Here is a 16,417-nt window from a genome sequence, read left to right as displayed (position 1 = left end):
ATAATACAAAACAGAGAAGATTATTATTACAAAGAAGCCCTAACAAATAAAAAAGAAAATGCGACCTAGGCATCTAATCATAGAGAAACATCTCTTTAACATTACATAAAAACATTCATGACCCAAATCATAACATGTGAAGCCACTTCTTTAGAAACAAATATTGTTATGAGATTTCTTTCAATATTTGTGAAGACTTACTGGCAATGGCTTTAAGAATTTAAAGAAAATGCCAAACAGAGAAAGTGACTACTATATAAGTGCACACATGTGTCTCAATCAAGATTTGTGGGTTCCATCTCTAATTATAGTGACTACTTCTCATTTGTTCTCCTTTGCATATAGAAGATGTCTGAACCTATACTTAGAAAACTTGTCACCATATAACGATGGAGGGCCGCTATTGACGGCTTCAAAAACATACAAAAAATAAATTCTACAGCCGATACATTAAAACAATTTGAGTTCTGGTTTTAATCCACCACAACAGGAGTATCATTTTTCACTCGGCGATACTCTTGACCTTCTTAATTTGAAATTGAGTTTCACGCCAAAACATCAAAAACAGTTTCCAATAAACGAATTGATAAAGAACTTTGGGTGTGTTTGGTATAACGGAAAATGTTTTCCGTAGAAAATATTTTCTTGGAAAATAAGTAATAATTTTATTCATTTTTCGGTGTTTGGTACGCAAATTAAGGAAAATAACTTCTCAAGAGTATTCATAAATAATTTAGATACAATAAACATGAAACCATAAACTTTCGAACCAACAACCTTCCGAACCCACAAATTTCATAAACTTCCGAACCGCTAAACTTTCGAAACCGCGAAATTTCGAACCCGTAAACTTTATAATTTCTAAACCCGTAAACTTTCAAACACATAAACCTCCGAACTCATAACTTTGAAACTTGTAAAATTTCGAACCTGTAAACCGAAAGATGAAAAAAATAAACTGAAAATATATGGGAGTGGGGGGTGGGGGCAGTGGAGTGAGGGAGGGGGATGGGTGGTGCAGAAAAACAAAAAAATAGAAATTTAAAATTACAAAAAAAAGTAAATTTTTTTTTTTATTTTTGCGGGGCGAGGGAGTAGGGTGGGTGGTGACGAATTTATTTTTTTGAAATTTGAAAAAAAAAGCCTTTTTGGAGAGAGGGGGTGGGGGTGGGGTGGGTTGGCGAGGGTGGGGAAGGTTGAGAAGGAGTTTTGAAAAATATTTTTCCTTCTCTTGATAAGGAAAACATTTTCCTCCAATTGGAGAAAAATGAGTTCATAACGAAAATATTTTTCAAAACATTTAAACAACCAAACATAAAAAATTAAAAAATATTTTTCGGAAAATATTTTCCTTCATACCAAACACACCCTTTATGGCGATATTTTTCAACTGTGTATTCAAAACAATAGAACACACAACAAAGGCTCTAATGCCAATAATGATTAAAATCGAGTAACAAAGACATCGACTTTGTGTACCTGTTAACAACAACATAAGTTTTTGCAAAATTTGTTCCAATTAATTACTCGAATCTGACTTTGTCCCTCTTGGAAATAAAATTCTTGTTCACGAACTAAGTATCTTATTTTTGTTTATCACGACATGTTTCTTACTTTAGTAAAAATCATTTCTTAGTCCCTTTCTTTATTGAGGAAGAAAAATATATAAAGGAGAGAGAGGTTTCAAGAAAAAACTGTCGCTCACACAAACTGATCGCACGTTTCCATTATTTTTTAACGTGCAACAGTTTTTTCTTTTATTTATCTATGTTTTAACTTGCGTAAGGTTTTATCTCCTCTAAATGGGTAGAGTCAGTCCATATGGGCGACCCGCAACCCAAACCCAGTATCCAACAACTTTCACACACGGTAATTTGCACAACAATGGATTAAAATTTTTTAATTTAGTTTTACTATTAAACAAATAAATTTGGTTCAAAAAATTAATCGATAAATCCGATCATTTGACAAAATCCGAATTGATTCGAAGCCGAAGCCTAGCGACGACGACGACACGAGGCTTGTCTTCTTCTTGACTCTTTAAGAGCTAAAAGAAGTGCGATATATATACCTAACAAATGAGCTTTTCTCCTCCAATAAGGGACAATATTCCTTTGTAAAGGAGGAAAAATTAAAATTTTATTTTTTTCTCCATTTCCCATTCATCTCAATTTTTAACTAAAAATCCAACAATCTCCCACATGAATGGCGAATGGCTATAAAACGGAAATATACATGAAAAATCGTGTGATTCACAAGCAATGATTAATCACATCTGGATAAGTTGGTTTTCCTTTGAGCTTTCCGTAGTGAACTTATGTCGGATATACTTGGTCAATCGGTAGGTTTGATATCTTTAAACTGTCAAACTTTAGTGTATACCTAGACAACCATAGGTCACACTATCATTCCTTAACTGCCTTTGGTTCTCACTATTGTGTTCATTTATGCCATGGACACTGTCTGGTTTTATAAGTGTGATGGCACGACTGGTCATTTTGAGTATTGTAGCCCCGTTTCCCCATTTACCGCTTCTTTTATGTTTATTTGTGGTTATGTAACTTATCGGGGTAGTTATTTTGATTCCGGGGATAATTCGGAGTGAATTGGGACACTTAGTCCCAAGGTTGGAGGCTTAAGTTCTTAGAGTTGATAGGTGTTTGACTTTGTGTATACGACTCTGAAATAAAGTTTTGATGGTTCCGATAGCTTCCTATGGTGATTTTAAACTTATGAGTATGTCCAGATGTTGATTTGGAGGTTTGTATGTCGTTTTGGATTGAGTTGGCAAAAATTAGAAAGTTGAAGGTTTGAAAGGTTGAGAGGTTTGACCGAGAGTTGACTTTGTTGATATCGACTTCAGATTTCAGTTTTGGGAGTTGGAGTAGGTATGGTGTGTCATTTATGACTTGTCTGCAAAATTTAAGGTCAACCGGAGTTGGTTTGGGATTCGGCATTAGTTTTAGTAGTTGGAAGTTCATTAGTTCATTAGGCTTGAATTGGGGTGCGATTCGTAATTTTGATGTTGTTTGATGTGATTTGAGGCTTCGACTAAGTTCATCCTGTTTTAGGACCTATTCGTTTGTTTGGACTAGATCCTGGGGGCCTCCGGTGTGATTCAGACAAAGTTCGATTTCATTTTGGTCTTAAAGAACCGCTGATATGATATTTGGTGTACTCTTCTTCGCGTTCGCATAGTGTTATTGATGGCAGGTGACTTTTTTCTCTTCGCGTTCGCAACACAGAGGTGGCATTCGCGAAGGCTTGAGGAGGCCGTGCATCGATCGCGAGCAGGGAGCCGCGTTTGCATAGAAAGAAGATCGGCTTGGGGTCATCAGGCATTTAGCCTTCGCGTTCGCTAATCGCGTTTGCAAAGGAGGAATTGGCAGTTGAGGAGATTTGTGCTTCGCGAACATGAGGAACCTTCCTCGTTCGCGAAGAAGAAAGAATTGGACATACTGTTAAAAACCCAAAACGAGGGTTAGAGTTATTATTTCATATTTTGAGTTGTAGAGCTCGGTTGTAGGCGATTTTGGAGGGGATTTTCAAGATTTTAATTGGGGTAAGTATTTTTGACTCAGATTTATTATTATTTCATGATTCCATCTTTATTTTAAGCATCTAATTAGTGAGTTAAAGTGAAGAAATGGAGGATTTTGTGGAAACTTTTCAAAAATAAAAATGGATGTTTGAATGTCAATTTGAGGTTGGAATTGGATAATTTTGGCATGGTTGGACTCGTAATCGAATGGGTGTCTGGAATTATGAATTTTGTCGGATTCCAAGGTGCGTGCCCGGGGTTAACTTTTTGGTTTTGATTAATGATCTTAGCTTTATCATATGGAATTGTGTCCTATAGCTTATATTGATTATATTAAATGTTTGTGACTAGATTCGAATCGTTCGGAGGCCGATTCGCGAGGCAATGGCTTGTTGGAGTAGTAAGTTGTACGTTTTGAGGTAAGTAATATTTCTAAACTTGGAATTGAAGGTAATTATTCCTGGGAAATGTGTTATTTGTGTTGTGTTAGGGTGATAGACGTGTGGGCGTGCACTGTAGTAACCATGATCCGGGTGGCATTTTTGTACTGAGTTGCTATCAAGTCTTATTTTATCCGTGTAATCCCTACTCGTTAGAGTAATTAAACTGTGATTCATGTTAGAAATCATGTTAGGTTATGTGCTTATTCGGTTGTGACCTAATGAGGCTATTTCTACTATTTTTGAGTTATTAGCTTTAACTGCAATTATGTACTCAATCATAATTCTTCATTTGCATATCATATCTCAGTCTCTGTTATCATTCACTATTACATTACATGTTATCATTATTTGGGCTGAGAGGTACGAGATCTGTGAGCCCTTGAGACTTGAGAGATTGATGATTGAGTTTATCTTGAGAGCCGTGTTATGAGTGTTATTGTGGATTGGGCTGCACGCCGCAACATGCTTTGTTGTCTTATTTATCATTTTAGATCGGGCTGCACGCTGCAGCATGCCTTATAGGCTTTATATTAGCGCTTGGGGTACTGTAACAGCCCGACCGGTCATTTTACTTTCTAGAATCCCGTTACCCTAAATAAAACTTCCCGTACGTGCTTTTACTATTTTATAACTTGCGGGGATGGTTGATTCGGGATTTGGAAGGGTTCGAGTCGAAATCGAAACACTTGGTTCCTTAAGTTGGCCTTAAAAGGCTAAGTTTGATTTCGGTCAACATTTTGAGTAAACGGCCTCAGAATCGGGATTTGACGATTCCAATAGGCTCGTATGATGATTTCGGACTTGGGCGTATGTTCAGATCGGGGTTTGGATGACCCGAGAGCATCTTGGCGCCTAATAGTGAAAGTTGGTTCTTTGAAGGTTTTAGAAGTTCTTTAAATTTGGTTTGGAGCGGGTTTGGTGATATCGAGGTCCAAATAGAATTTTGAGACTGGGAATAGTTCCGTAATATCATTTAAGACTTGCACGCAAAATTTGGTGTCATCTTGAGTAGTTTAAGTACGTTTCGGCGCATTGGGAGTAAATTGAAGAACTTAAAGTTCATATGTTTGATTCAATTGGTTTTGGGGTGTGATTCTTAGTTTTAATGTTGTTTTGGGTGTTCTGAGAGTTCGAGCGAGTCCGTCTTGTGATTCCAAACTTGTTGGTATGTTCGGGCGGGGCTCCAGGGCCCCCGAGTATCAGTCGGACGAGGCTCAGATCAAGTTAGAAATTGGGAGCAACAATTGAACCTCCCAGCTGCTGTCATAATCGCACCTGCGCTTGGCCAGCCGCAGGTGCAAGCTCGCAGAAGCGGCCAAGGAAGGGCAGCCCAGGATCCGCAGGTGCGCCCCAACCTCCGCAGAATAGGGACCGTAGAAGCGGGACCCCATCTGCAGAAGTGGAGCCAGCCTGCCTGGGCACTTCCGTAGAAGCGGACTTTTGTCCGCAGAAGTGATAACGCAGGTGCGAGATCGCTGGAGGCAGTGAGGTCTCTTTTAAAGCGGGGCTTAGTCATTTTGGCTCATTTATTTCCATTGTTGGGCAATATTTAGAACTCTTAGAGAGGGGATTTCACATAGTACTTTAAGGTAAGTAATTTCTATACAATGTGTGTTAAATACATAGTTTATGGGTAGATTATAACGTGTAAATTAGTGAAAATTATGGGTTTAGGTGAAAACCTAGGTTTTTGATAAAATTGAGATTTAATCATGAAATTCGTTATGGAATCTAGTAAAAATCATATATTTGAATTCATAAGGTTATGGGTAACAACTTTCTTCAAATATTTCCGGAATCCGGGCACGTAGGCCCGGGGGCGAATTTTAGAAAATTTGCAAATAGGCTTGGGAAATCACTTTGATAGTTGAGATATGAACTTTTAAGCGCGTGTTAACTATTTTAAAGAATATTTGACTAGTTGCGAGTCGTTTGGCGCCAAATTGAGGGTTTGGGCACAATCTCGGACCGTAAAGTAGGCCTTGAGACGAGGTAAGTCTCTTTTCTAACCTTGTAAGAGGGAATTAACCCCATAGGTGAACCTAATCATTATGTACTTCTATTAAATAAATATTTGTACCTAATTGCGGGAGGCTACGTACGTATGAAGTGACGAGAGTCCGTACGTAGCTACTATTCATGCTTATGTCCGGGTAGATTTAGGCTTACACCATATTTTGTTGATACCGTTGCTTGTTTATGCTTACTAATTCTTTCGATTAAAGCGGAGGTTGAGAATTTCAATATTTTAAAGGTTCCTAGATGAATTTCTTACCTTGAAAAAGAATTGAGAAATATTATGATAACTTGAGAAAACTTCGCAAGTATATTCCGCGAGCGGGGTAAATTTCTACTACTCTTATGGGAGTAGGCCGTTCGCCTCGGCAGGTTGATTGATGTATCTATGGTTCGGGCCGTTCGACCCCCTGCAATGCACAATATATTTATATGTATATTTGGATCGGGCCATACGTCCTCGGCATAATTCGTGCGTAAAGATATTGGAACCCTTTTATATTTAATATTGTTCCATGGACTTGAAAGGTGAAAGGATTAGACGAGAGAAATGACTTGGTTCTCACTTGAAATGAAAGGACTGTTTACTTATTTTTCCTGCTATGAGTTCTATTATCATTTTATATATCCTGTTTAATTATAACTTCATACTATTATATTTTTGGCCCATAGTAAGTGTCGAAGTCGACCCCTCGTCACTACTTCTTCGAGGTTAGACTAGATACTTACTGGGTACATGTTGTTTATGTACTCACGCTACACTTCTGCATTTGATATGCAGGGTCTGAGGCAGGTGCATCTGGTTATTAGTCCGGCGCGCACGCTTGACTTCTTGCCCGAGACCACACAGTGAGCTTCCCTTTCGAGCCGTTCATTAGCAGCCAGATTCTCTCTTTTGATTTATTTTCTGTCTATTTCCTTTTAGACAATAGACTTGTATTCTTTTGTATATTCTAATAGAATGCTTATATACTTGTGATACCAGGTCTTGGCATACACTAGTAGACTTATAATTTTGGATTTATTTTTATGATTACGATTTGCACTCAGTTGCTTTCATTTAATTATTTTAAATTTGTAAATTCATAAATCTTTTAACAATGAGGAATGTTATTCTCTTAGCAAACTTATTAAAAATGGGAAACCACTAGATTGATCAGTGTTGGCTTGCCTAACAATGGTATTAGGCATCCACACGGCCTGTAATGGAAATTGGGTCGTGACAACATGGTATCAGAGCACTAGGTTCGCGTAGGGCTCACAAGTTATGAGCATACCTAATAGAGTCTTGCGGATCGGTGCAGAGACGTCCATACTTATCTTCGAGAGGCTATAGAGTGTTAGCAAACTACTCTTTATTCATCCCCTATCGTGTAGTTGATGGTAAACTATGTTCTTTCTCTTATTCTCTCACAGATGGTGATAACGCGCGCATCAGACGTTACAGACCCGGGAGGAGCTGCTCCCTCTATTGCAAGAGGCCGAGGTAGAGGTCGGGGGAGGGCACCAGCCCGAGGTAAGGGACGAGGACATCCCAGAGTTGCCCCAGTTGTACCAGCAGCGAATCCAGTGGAGGATCCCATTGTTGAAGAGCAGGGCGAGGTGCCCCCAACAGAGCCAGTCTGGTAGATTTCATGTCAGCACCGGGCTTTCAGGAGGTCATGGGCCGTATGCTGCGGTTCGTGTATTCTATGACCCATGCTGGTTTATTTCCAGCAGACCCAGCCACACCTCAGGCGGGAGGGGGAACACAGACCTCTACTGCTCAGGCACCTGGGCATGCAGCTGCCGTATATCAGACCCCGGGTACACTACCCGTGGACGGGTCCCAACCAGTTATAACGGCTGTACCTGAGCCTAGACCAGCTGCAGCCGGCGAGCCGCAGAAGCTTTTGGACAGATGGACTAGGCTACACCCTCCTGTCTTCGGAGGTGAGCGACATGAGGATCCCCAGGACTTCATTTATAGGAGTAGGGACAAACTACACAACATGAGGATATTGGAGTCCCATGGGATGGATTTCATTACTTTCCAGTTGGAGGGCAGGGCCCGAAGGTGGTGGCAGTCTTATCTTCTCGGCAGGCCAGTGGGTTCTCCTCCCATGACTTGGGACCAGTTTACACAAATTTTCTTGGACAGGTATATCCCACCCTCCTAGAGGGAAGAGTTGCGGTGTCAGTTTGAGCAACTAGAGCAGGTTCAGATGTCAGTGACCGATTATGAGGCAAGATTATCTGAGTTATCTCTCCATGCACTTATGATACTTCCTACTAACTTAGAGAGAGTACGGAGGTCTGTTGCAGGGTTGCACTCTAGTTTTTGGGCTAGTATAGCCCGGGAGGTTGAGATGGGGACTTCTTATCAGCTAGTGGTAAAGATTACTCGGAGGATTGAGGGATATCGCCATAGGGGTAGAGAGCAGATACAGCGGGACAAGAGGACCCATTTCTCTGGAGAGTTTAGAGGTGCCCCGGCTGGGGGCAGAGGTCAGTTTGGGAGGGGTCAGCCTAGCAGGCCCGCATATCCAACACCACCATCTCCTCGAGGTGCTCCAGCGTGACCTTATTTTAGTGCTATGCCAGAGAGTTCTTACCGCCCACCAACCATTCAGGGTTCTTCCAGTGGGTACTCGGGTCATCAGGTTTCTTCTAGCGCCTATTTTAGTGCCATGCCAGAGAGTTCATACCGCTCACCAGCCATCCAGGTTTCTTCTAGTGGGTATTCAGGCCATCAGGGTCAGACTTCGGGGCAACAATCTATAGTGCCGAGATGTTATTATGAGTGTGGGGATTCGGGTCACATGAAGAGGTTTTGCCCTAAAATTTGGGGCAAGAAAGTACAACAGGGTCATCAGCCCATGATTTCAGCACGTAGCATGGAGGAGCACGAGCAGCACTTGAGAGCGGTGCTTCAGACCTTGCAGGAATAGAAGCTACACGCTAAGTTCTCAAAGTGTGAGTTTTGGTTAGATTCTGTGGCATTCTTGGGGCATGTTGTATCTAGCGACGGTATTAAGGTGGATCCCAAGAAGATTGAGGTGGTTCGTGGAGGGCTTCTCATTTATTGCAGCATCTTTGACTAGATTGACCCAGAAGGGTGCTCAGTTTCGTTGGTCAGATGATTGTGAGACGAGCTTCCAGAAGCTTAAGACGGCTTTGACCACAACACCAGTCCTAGTATTGCCTTCCGGTTCGGGTATGTATACTGTGTATTGCAACACTTCACGCGTTGGCTTGGGTTGTGTATTGATGAAGGAGAGGCGAGTTATTGCATATGCTTCGCGCCAATTGAAGCCCTATGAAAAGAATTATCCTGTGCACGATTTGGAGTTGGCCGTGACTGTTCTTGCTCTTAAGATCCGGAGGCATTATCTTTATGGGGTGTCCACTGAGGTTTACACTGATCATCGCAGTTTGCAACATTTGTTCAAGCAAAGGGAACTCAATTTGAGGTAGTGTAGGTGGCTTGAGTTACTAAAAGACTAAGACATCACCATTCTTTATCATCCGGGCAAGGCGAATGTGGTCGCGGATGCCTTGAGTAGGAAGGCAGAGAGTATGAGTAACTTGGAATTCATATCTTGGACATTCAGTCTTTGGCTAACAGACTTGTGAGGTTGGATATTTCAGAGCCCAGCCGAGTTCTTACATGCGTCGTTTCCCAGTTTTCACTATTGGAGCAGATCAAGGCTCGACAGTTTGATGATCCGCACTTGGTGATTCTCAGAGATACAGTACTGCATGGTAGTGCCAAGGAGGTTTATATCGGCGAGGATGGTGCTCTGCAACTCCAAGGTCGTTTATGTGTTCCTAATGTCGATGGCTTGAGAGGGAGGATTCTAGAGGAGGCACACAGTTCTTGGTATTCTATTCATCCAAGTGCTATGAAGATGTATCGTGACTAGAGACAACATTATTCGTGGTGGCGGATGAAGAAAGACATAGTTGAGTATGTATCTAGGTGCTTGAATTGCCAGCAGGTTAAGTGTATGTATCTAGGTGCTTGAATTGCCAGCAAGTTAAGTATGAGCACCAGAGGCCAGGTGGCCTACTCTAGTAGATGACTATACCAGAGTGGAAATGGGAGCGCATTACTATGGAATTCGTAGTTGGGTTGCCGCGGACCTTGCGGAAGTTTGATGCAGTTTGGGTCATTGTCGACAGGTTGACAAAGTCGGCACACTTCATTTCGGTTGTGACTATGTATACTTTAGAGAGGTTGGCCCAAATTTATATTCAGGAGATAGTTCGGTTGCATGGTGTGCCGATTTCCATCATATCAGATAGAGACCCTCAGTTTACTTCACATTTCTGAAGAGTCGTAGAGAGCGAGTTGGTGTAACGACCCGGCCGGTCGTTTTGAGAGTAATAGCCCCGATCCCCTATTAACTGCTTCCCCCGTATCCTTTTAAGCTTATGTGACTTGCCGGGAGATTTTATTTTTGGGTTCGGAGTGTTTTGGGACACTTAGTCGCTAAAACGGAAGCTTAAGTCTTAGAATTTTGACAGTAGTCGAAACTGTGTGAAGATGACTCCGGAATGGAGTTCCGTCAGTCCCATTATCTCCGTTGGGTGATTTTGTACTTAGAAGCGTGTCCGGACTGTGAATTTGAGGTTTGTAGCTCATTTAGGCTTAGAATTGCGAAAGTCGAATTTTTGGAGAATTTGACTGGAAGTGGACTTTTTGTTATCGGGGTCGGATTCTGATTCCAAAAGTTGCAGTAGGTCCGTAATGTCATTTATAACTTGTGTACAAAATTTGAGGTCAATCGGACGTGATTTGATAGGTTTTGGAGTTGTTTGTAGAATTTGAAAATTTTGAAGTTTCTTAGGCTTGAATTTGTGTGTAATTCGTATTTTCGATGTGGTTGGAGGTGATTTGAAGATTTGATTAAGTTCGTATGATGTTATGAGACTTGTTGGTGTGTTTGGTTGAGGTCCCGGGGGCCTCAGGTTGATTTTGGGTGGTTAACAGACCAAGGTTCGAAGTTGAAGAATGGCTGAAGGTTTGCAACTGCTTGTGTAATCGCATCTGCGGATTGGGGACCGCAGATGCGTGATCGCAGAAGCGAGAAAATGGACCACAGAAACGGCCAGGGAGGCCATGGACAGAGGCCGCAGATGTGGCCATTCGCGCGCAGAAGCGGCTTGTGCAGAAGAGCACACAGACACGCAGATGTGGGCAAGGCGCATATGCAGGGGATTTTCCGCACATGCGATTGGCGCTAAAGCGGGCAAGGGGCGCACCTCCGAGACCGCAAAAGCAGCCAAGTTGCCGTAGGTGCGGAAGGCCTGGGCAGAGTCCTTAAATGCGAGACTTCGCAAAATTTGCTTTATTTCATCATTTTGAGATCGGTTTTGGCAATTTCTTGTGAGCATTTTCGAGGGATTTCATGAGGTAAGTCCCTTGTGCTTATTTTTGATCAATAATCTTGCTTCCCCATTTATTTTCCACCTAGTTAGTGTGTATTTAAGTTGTAATTTGGGAGTTTGAGGCTATGGATTTGAAGAGTTGGATTTTGGGTTTTGAGTGGTCATTTGAGGTCGGATTTTGATAAATTTTGTATGGTTGGGCTCGTGAGTGAACGGGCTTTCAAATTTTATGATTTTTCCCGATTTCGAGACGTGGGCCCGGGTAACCTTTTTAGACGGATTTCAGAATTTTTGTTAAAATCTTGATTTCACTAATTAGATTAGTTTATTATAGTTGTATTCATGATATGTAATTGGTTTTGGCTAGATTTGGGCCATTCAGAGTTGGATATTCGTGGAAAAGACATTGTTACCAATTGATTGAGCTTGGTTCGAGGTAAGTGCCTAACCTTGTGTGGGGGAAATTTCCTTAGAATTTGGTACTGTTGTGATATGTGAGCGCCGTGTACGTGGGGTGACGAGTACGTACACGGGCTATTTGTTGAAAACCCCCTTTTATTTTACTGAGTAGCAACCTGTTTTTCCTTTAATTTGAGGCGGTTCCTCGGGAGTTTTCCCTGCACATTTACTTTTGAGACTACGAGGCAGTTCCTTGGGAGTTCTCGCTGCACATTTACTTTTGAGACTACGAGGCGGTACCTCGGGAGTTCTCCTTGCACATTTATTTTTGGGTCTACGAGACGGTATCTCGAGATATCCCCTACTGTTTATCCCTGTGTGTTGTATCGCTATATCACTGTGTTTCTCTTTTTGTTAACTTCCAGTCTCTTATTATACTGTTATATTCTCCTACTTTATTATTATATACCTTGGTTATTGTACATGCCGGGCGACATTGTTAATAGTTATTCAGTTATCCACTGCTGTTAGTTGCCAAGCTTTACTTTCGTTTTGTCATTTTCCAAAATTTGTTAGGCTTACCTAGTTGCAGAGACTAGGTGCCGTCACGACGTTATACGGAGGGAGTTTGGGTCGTGACAAGTTGGTATCAGAGCTCTAGGTTCATAGGTGTCGAGAGTCACAAGCCGGTTTATTAGAGTCTCGCGGATCGGTACTGTAACGTCTGTACTTATCTTCGGGAGGCTATAGAACTGTTAGGAAAAATTATACTTCGTTGATTCCTTATCGTGCGAAATTTGTTGACATCAAAATTTCTAAACTTCTGTATTCTATTCTTTCACAGATGGTGAGGACACGTACATGCAGATCTGATGACCAGGAACCCGCGCCCCCTAGTAGAGCTGCGAGAGGCCGGGGCCGGGGATGGGGTAGAGGCCGAGGACGTTCACACGGTGCAACTAGAGCACCCGCACGAGCTGCTACAGAGGAGCCCCCAGTAGCTCCAGCTGGAGGGCAGGCACCTGAGGTACCTGTTGCTGCACCGGCCCTCCAGGAGACTCTAGCCCAATTTCTGAGCATGTTCAGCACCTTAGCTCAGGCTGGATTGATTCCACTTGCTCCTGCCACATCTCAGGACGGGGGAGGAGCACAGACTCCCGTCGCCGATACTCCAGAGCAGCGGGTTCAGGCCGACCAGATTCCAAAGATTATACCTCTACAGCCGGTAGCTCCGGTTTAGCACGAGGTTAGGGCAGTAGTTTCTGAGGCGGAGCAGCTCAGACTTGAGAGGTACAAGAAGTACCACTCTCCTGCCTTCAGTGGATTGGTGTCAGAGGATGCCAAGGTTTTCTGGAGGAGTGTCATCATATTCTCCGTACTATGTGCATAGCGGAGATGAGTGGGGTTTCTTTTACCACCTTCTAGCTTAGAGGAGCAGCCTATCAGTGGTGGCGTGCTTATGAGTTTAGTAGTCTAGATGAGGCAACTTCACTTATATGGACTCAGTTTTCGGACATGTTTTTGAGAGAGTATGTCCCTCAGAGCCTCAGGGATGCATGGCGCGCGGAGTTTGAGCAGATGCGCCTGGGTGCTATGACTGTGTTAGATGCAGTTTGTTTTAGTGTTTTGGCCCGACATGCACCGGCCTTGGTTGCCACAATTCGAGAGAGGGTTCATTGATTTATTGAGGGACTCTACCCTAGTATCCGTATTCGTATGGCCAGGGAGTTGGAGATGGATATTTCTTATCAGCAGGTTGTGAGTATTGCTAGGAGATTGGAGGGCATGCTTCCCCGGGATAGAGAGGAGAGGGAAGCCAAGAGGTCTCGAGAGTCTGGCACTTATAACGGTACTCGTGCCCCAACTGCAGTTCGACATGGTAGGGGTTATGAGAGTCACCCCTTTCATTCAGCCCTTCCAGCCGCCAGTGGTGTTCCAGCCACTGCTAGAACCCAGAAGCCTTATTATGCACCGCTAGTAGCTAGTGTGCCTCCTGCTCGGGGTTCTTTTAGCGGCCAGTACAGCATACCTGGACCGAGTCAGTCACAGCAGCCACGCCCTCCGAGGGGTTGTTTTGAGTGTGGCAACAACCGCCATATGGTGAGGGATTGCCCCAGACTTAGGAGGGGTGCACCTCCGTAGACTTCTAAGCCACCACGTACTCCACCGGGTCATCAAGCTATGATTCTAGCACCAGCTACTACCCACCTACTCAGCCAGTTCAAGTGGAGGTCGGGGAGGTCGAGGTCACCCTAGAGGGGGAGGCCAGGCGAGATATTATGCTCTTCTGGCTCGTATAGAGGAAGTTGCTTTCGACTCTATCATTATAGGTATTGTTCCGGTCTATCATAGAGATGCGTCAGTATTATTTGACCCAGGCTCTACATATTCCTATGCGTCCTTTTATTTTGCCCCGTATTTGGGCGTATCTCGGGATTCTTTGAGTTCCCCTATTTATGTGTCCACTCCTGTGGGAGATTCTCTTGTTGTGGACCGCTCGTATCGGTCGTGTTTGATTGCTCTTAATTGTTTTGAGACCAGAGCCAATTTATTATTACTCAACATGGTAGACTTTGATGTTATCTTAGGCATGGACTGGTTGTCGCCCCATTATGCTATTCTTAATATTCACGCTAAGACCGTGACGCTGGCTATGCCAGGTTTACCGCGATTTGAGTGGAGAGGTACCTTAGAGTATAGTCCCAACAGAGTTATTTCATTTCTTAAAGCTCAACGAATGGTTGAGAAGGGGTGTGACGCGTATCTTGCTTATGTGAGAGATCTCAGTATTGATACCCCTACAGTTGAGTCAGTTCCAGTAGTGAGGGACTTTCCAGATGTGTTTCCAGCTGATCTTCCGGGCATGCCGCCTGACAGAGATATTAATTTTGGCATTGATTTGTTGTCGGGCACTCAACCCATCTCTATTCCTCCATATCGTATGGCTCCTCCTGAATTGAAGGAGTTGAAGGAGCAGTTTCAGGAGTTGCTTGATAAGGGCTTCAATCAGCCAGTGTGTCACTTTGGGTTGCTCCTGTCTTATTTGTGAAGAAGAAGGATAGTTCTATGCGGATGTGTATTGATTACTACCAGTTGAAGAACATGTATCCATTGCCTCGTATTGATGATTTATTTGATCAACTATAGGGTTCCAGGGTATTTTCCAAGATTGATTTACGTTCCGGCTATCATCAGTTGATGATTCGGGAGCCAGATATCCCGAAGACTACTTTCGGGACTCGGTATGGTCACTACGAGTTCCTTGTGATGTCATTTGGGCTGACCTATACCCTAGCTACTTTTATGCACCTGATGCACAGCGTATTCGAGCCTTATCTTGACTCATTCGTCATTGTGTTAATTGACGACATTCTGGTGTATTCCCGGACTCGGGAGGATCATGAGCAGCACCTGATGACTGTTCTTCAGACCCTGAGAGAAAGGAGGTTATATGCAAAATTTTCAAAGTGTGAGTTTTGGCTAGACTCACTGGATTTCTTGGGTCATGTAGTATCGAGTGATGGGATCCAGGTGGATCCAAATAATGTGGAAGTAGTGTAAAGTTAGCCTAGACCATCATCAGCTATGGAGATCCGAAGTTTTCTTGGTTTGGCGGGGTATTACCGTCTATTTGTAGAGAGTTTCTCATCTATTGCAGCACCTATGACCAGGCTAACCCAGAAGGGTGCACCGTTCAGGTGGACAGAGGAACGTGAAGAGAGCTTTCAGAAGCTCAAGATAGCTTTGACTACAACCACAATATTGGTATTACCTACAGGTTCAAGGTCTTATACTGTATATTGTGATGCATCGCGGATTGGTCTCGGTGCAGTGTTGATGCAGGACGGTAAGGTGATTGCCTACGCATCCAGACAGCTGAAGGTGCATGAAAAGAACTATCATGTCCACGACCTTGAGTTAGAAGCTATTGTTCATGCCTTGAAAATTTGGCGGCACTACTTGTACGGTGTCCCTTGTGAGATTTACACCGATCACCAGAGTTTGCAACATCTGTTCAAACAGAAGGATCTTAATTTGCGTTAGAGGAGGTGGTTAGAGCTGCTTAAGGATTATGATATTACCATTTTGTACCACCCTAGGAAGGCCAATGTGGTGGCCGATGCTTTGAGTCGCCGAGCAGAGAGTTTGGGGAGCTTAGCATGTCTACCAGCAGTAGAGAGGCCAATGGCATTAGATGTTCAGGCCTTAGCCAACCAGTTTGTTAGATTGGATATTTCTGAGCCGAGTTGAGTATTGGCGTGTGTGGTCTCTCGGTCTTCTCTTTATGATCATATCAGGGAGCGTCAGTACTGTGACCCCCATCTGCTTGTCCTTAAGGACACGGTCCAGCACGGTGATGCTAAGGAGGTCACTATTGGGGATGATGGTGCATTAAGGATGCATGGCAGACTATGTGTGCCTAATGTGGATGGTTTGCGTGAGTTGATTCTCTAGGAGGCTCACAGTTTGCGGTATTCCATTCTTTCGGGTGCCGCGAAGGATGTATCAGGACTTGAGGCAGCATTACTGGTGGAGAAGAATGAAGAAGGACATAGTGGAACATGTAGCTCAGTGTCTAAATTGCCATCAGGTGAAGTATGAGCATCAGCGGCCAGGTGGGTTACTTCAGAAGTTAGAGATTCCG

This window comes from Nicotiana tabacum, chromosome 12, assembly GCF_000715075.1.
Source record: "Nicotiana tabacum cultivar K326 chromosome 12, ASM71507v2, whole genome shotgun sequence".
Taxonomy (NCBI): domain Eukaryota; kingdom Viridiplantae; phylum Streptophyta; class Magnoliopsida; order Solanales; family Solanaceae; genus Nicotiana; species Nicotiana tabacum.
The sequence above is the reverse complement of the archived record's forward strand: the minus strand, read 5'-3'. Positions refer to the sequence as shown.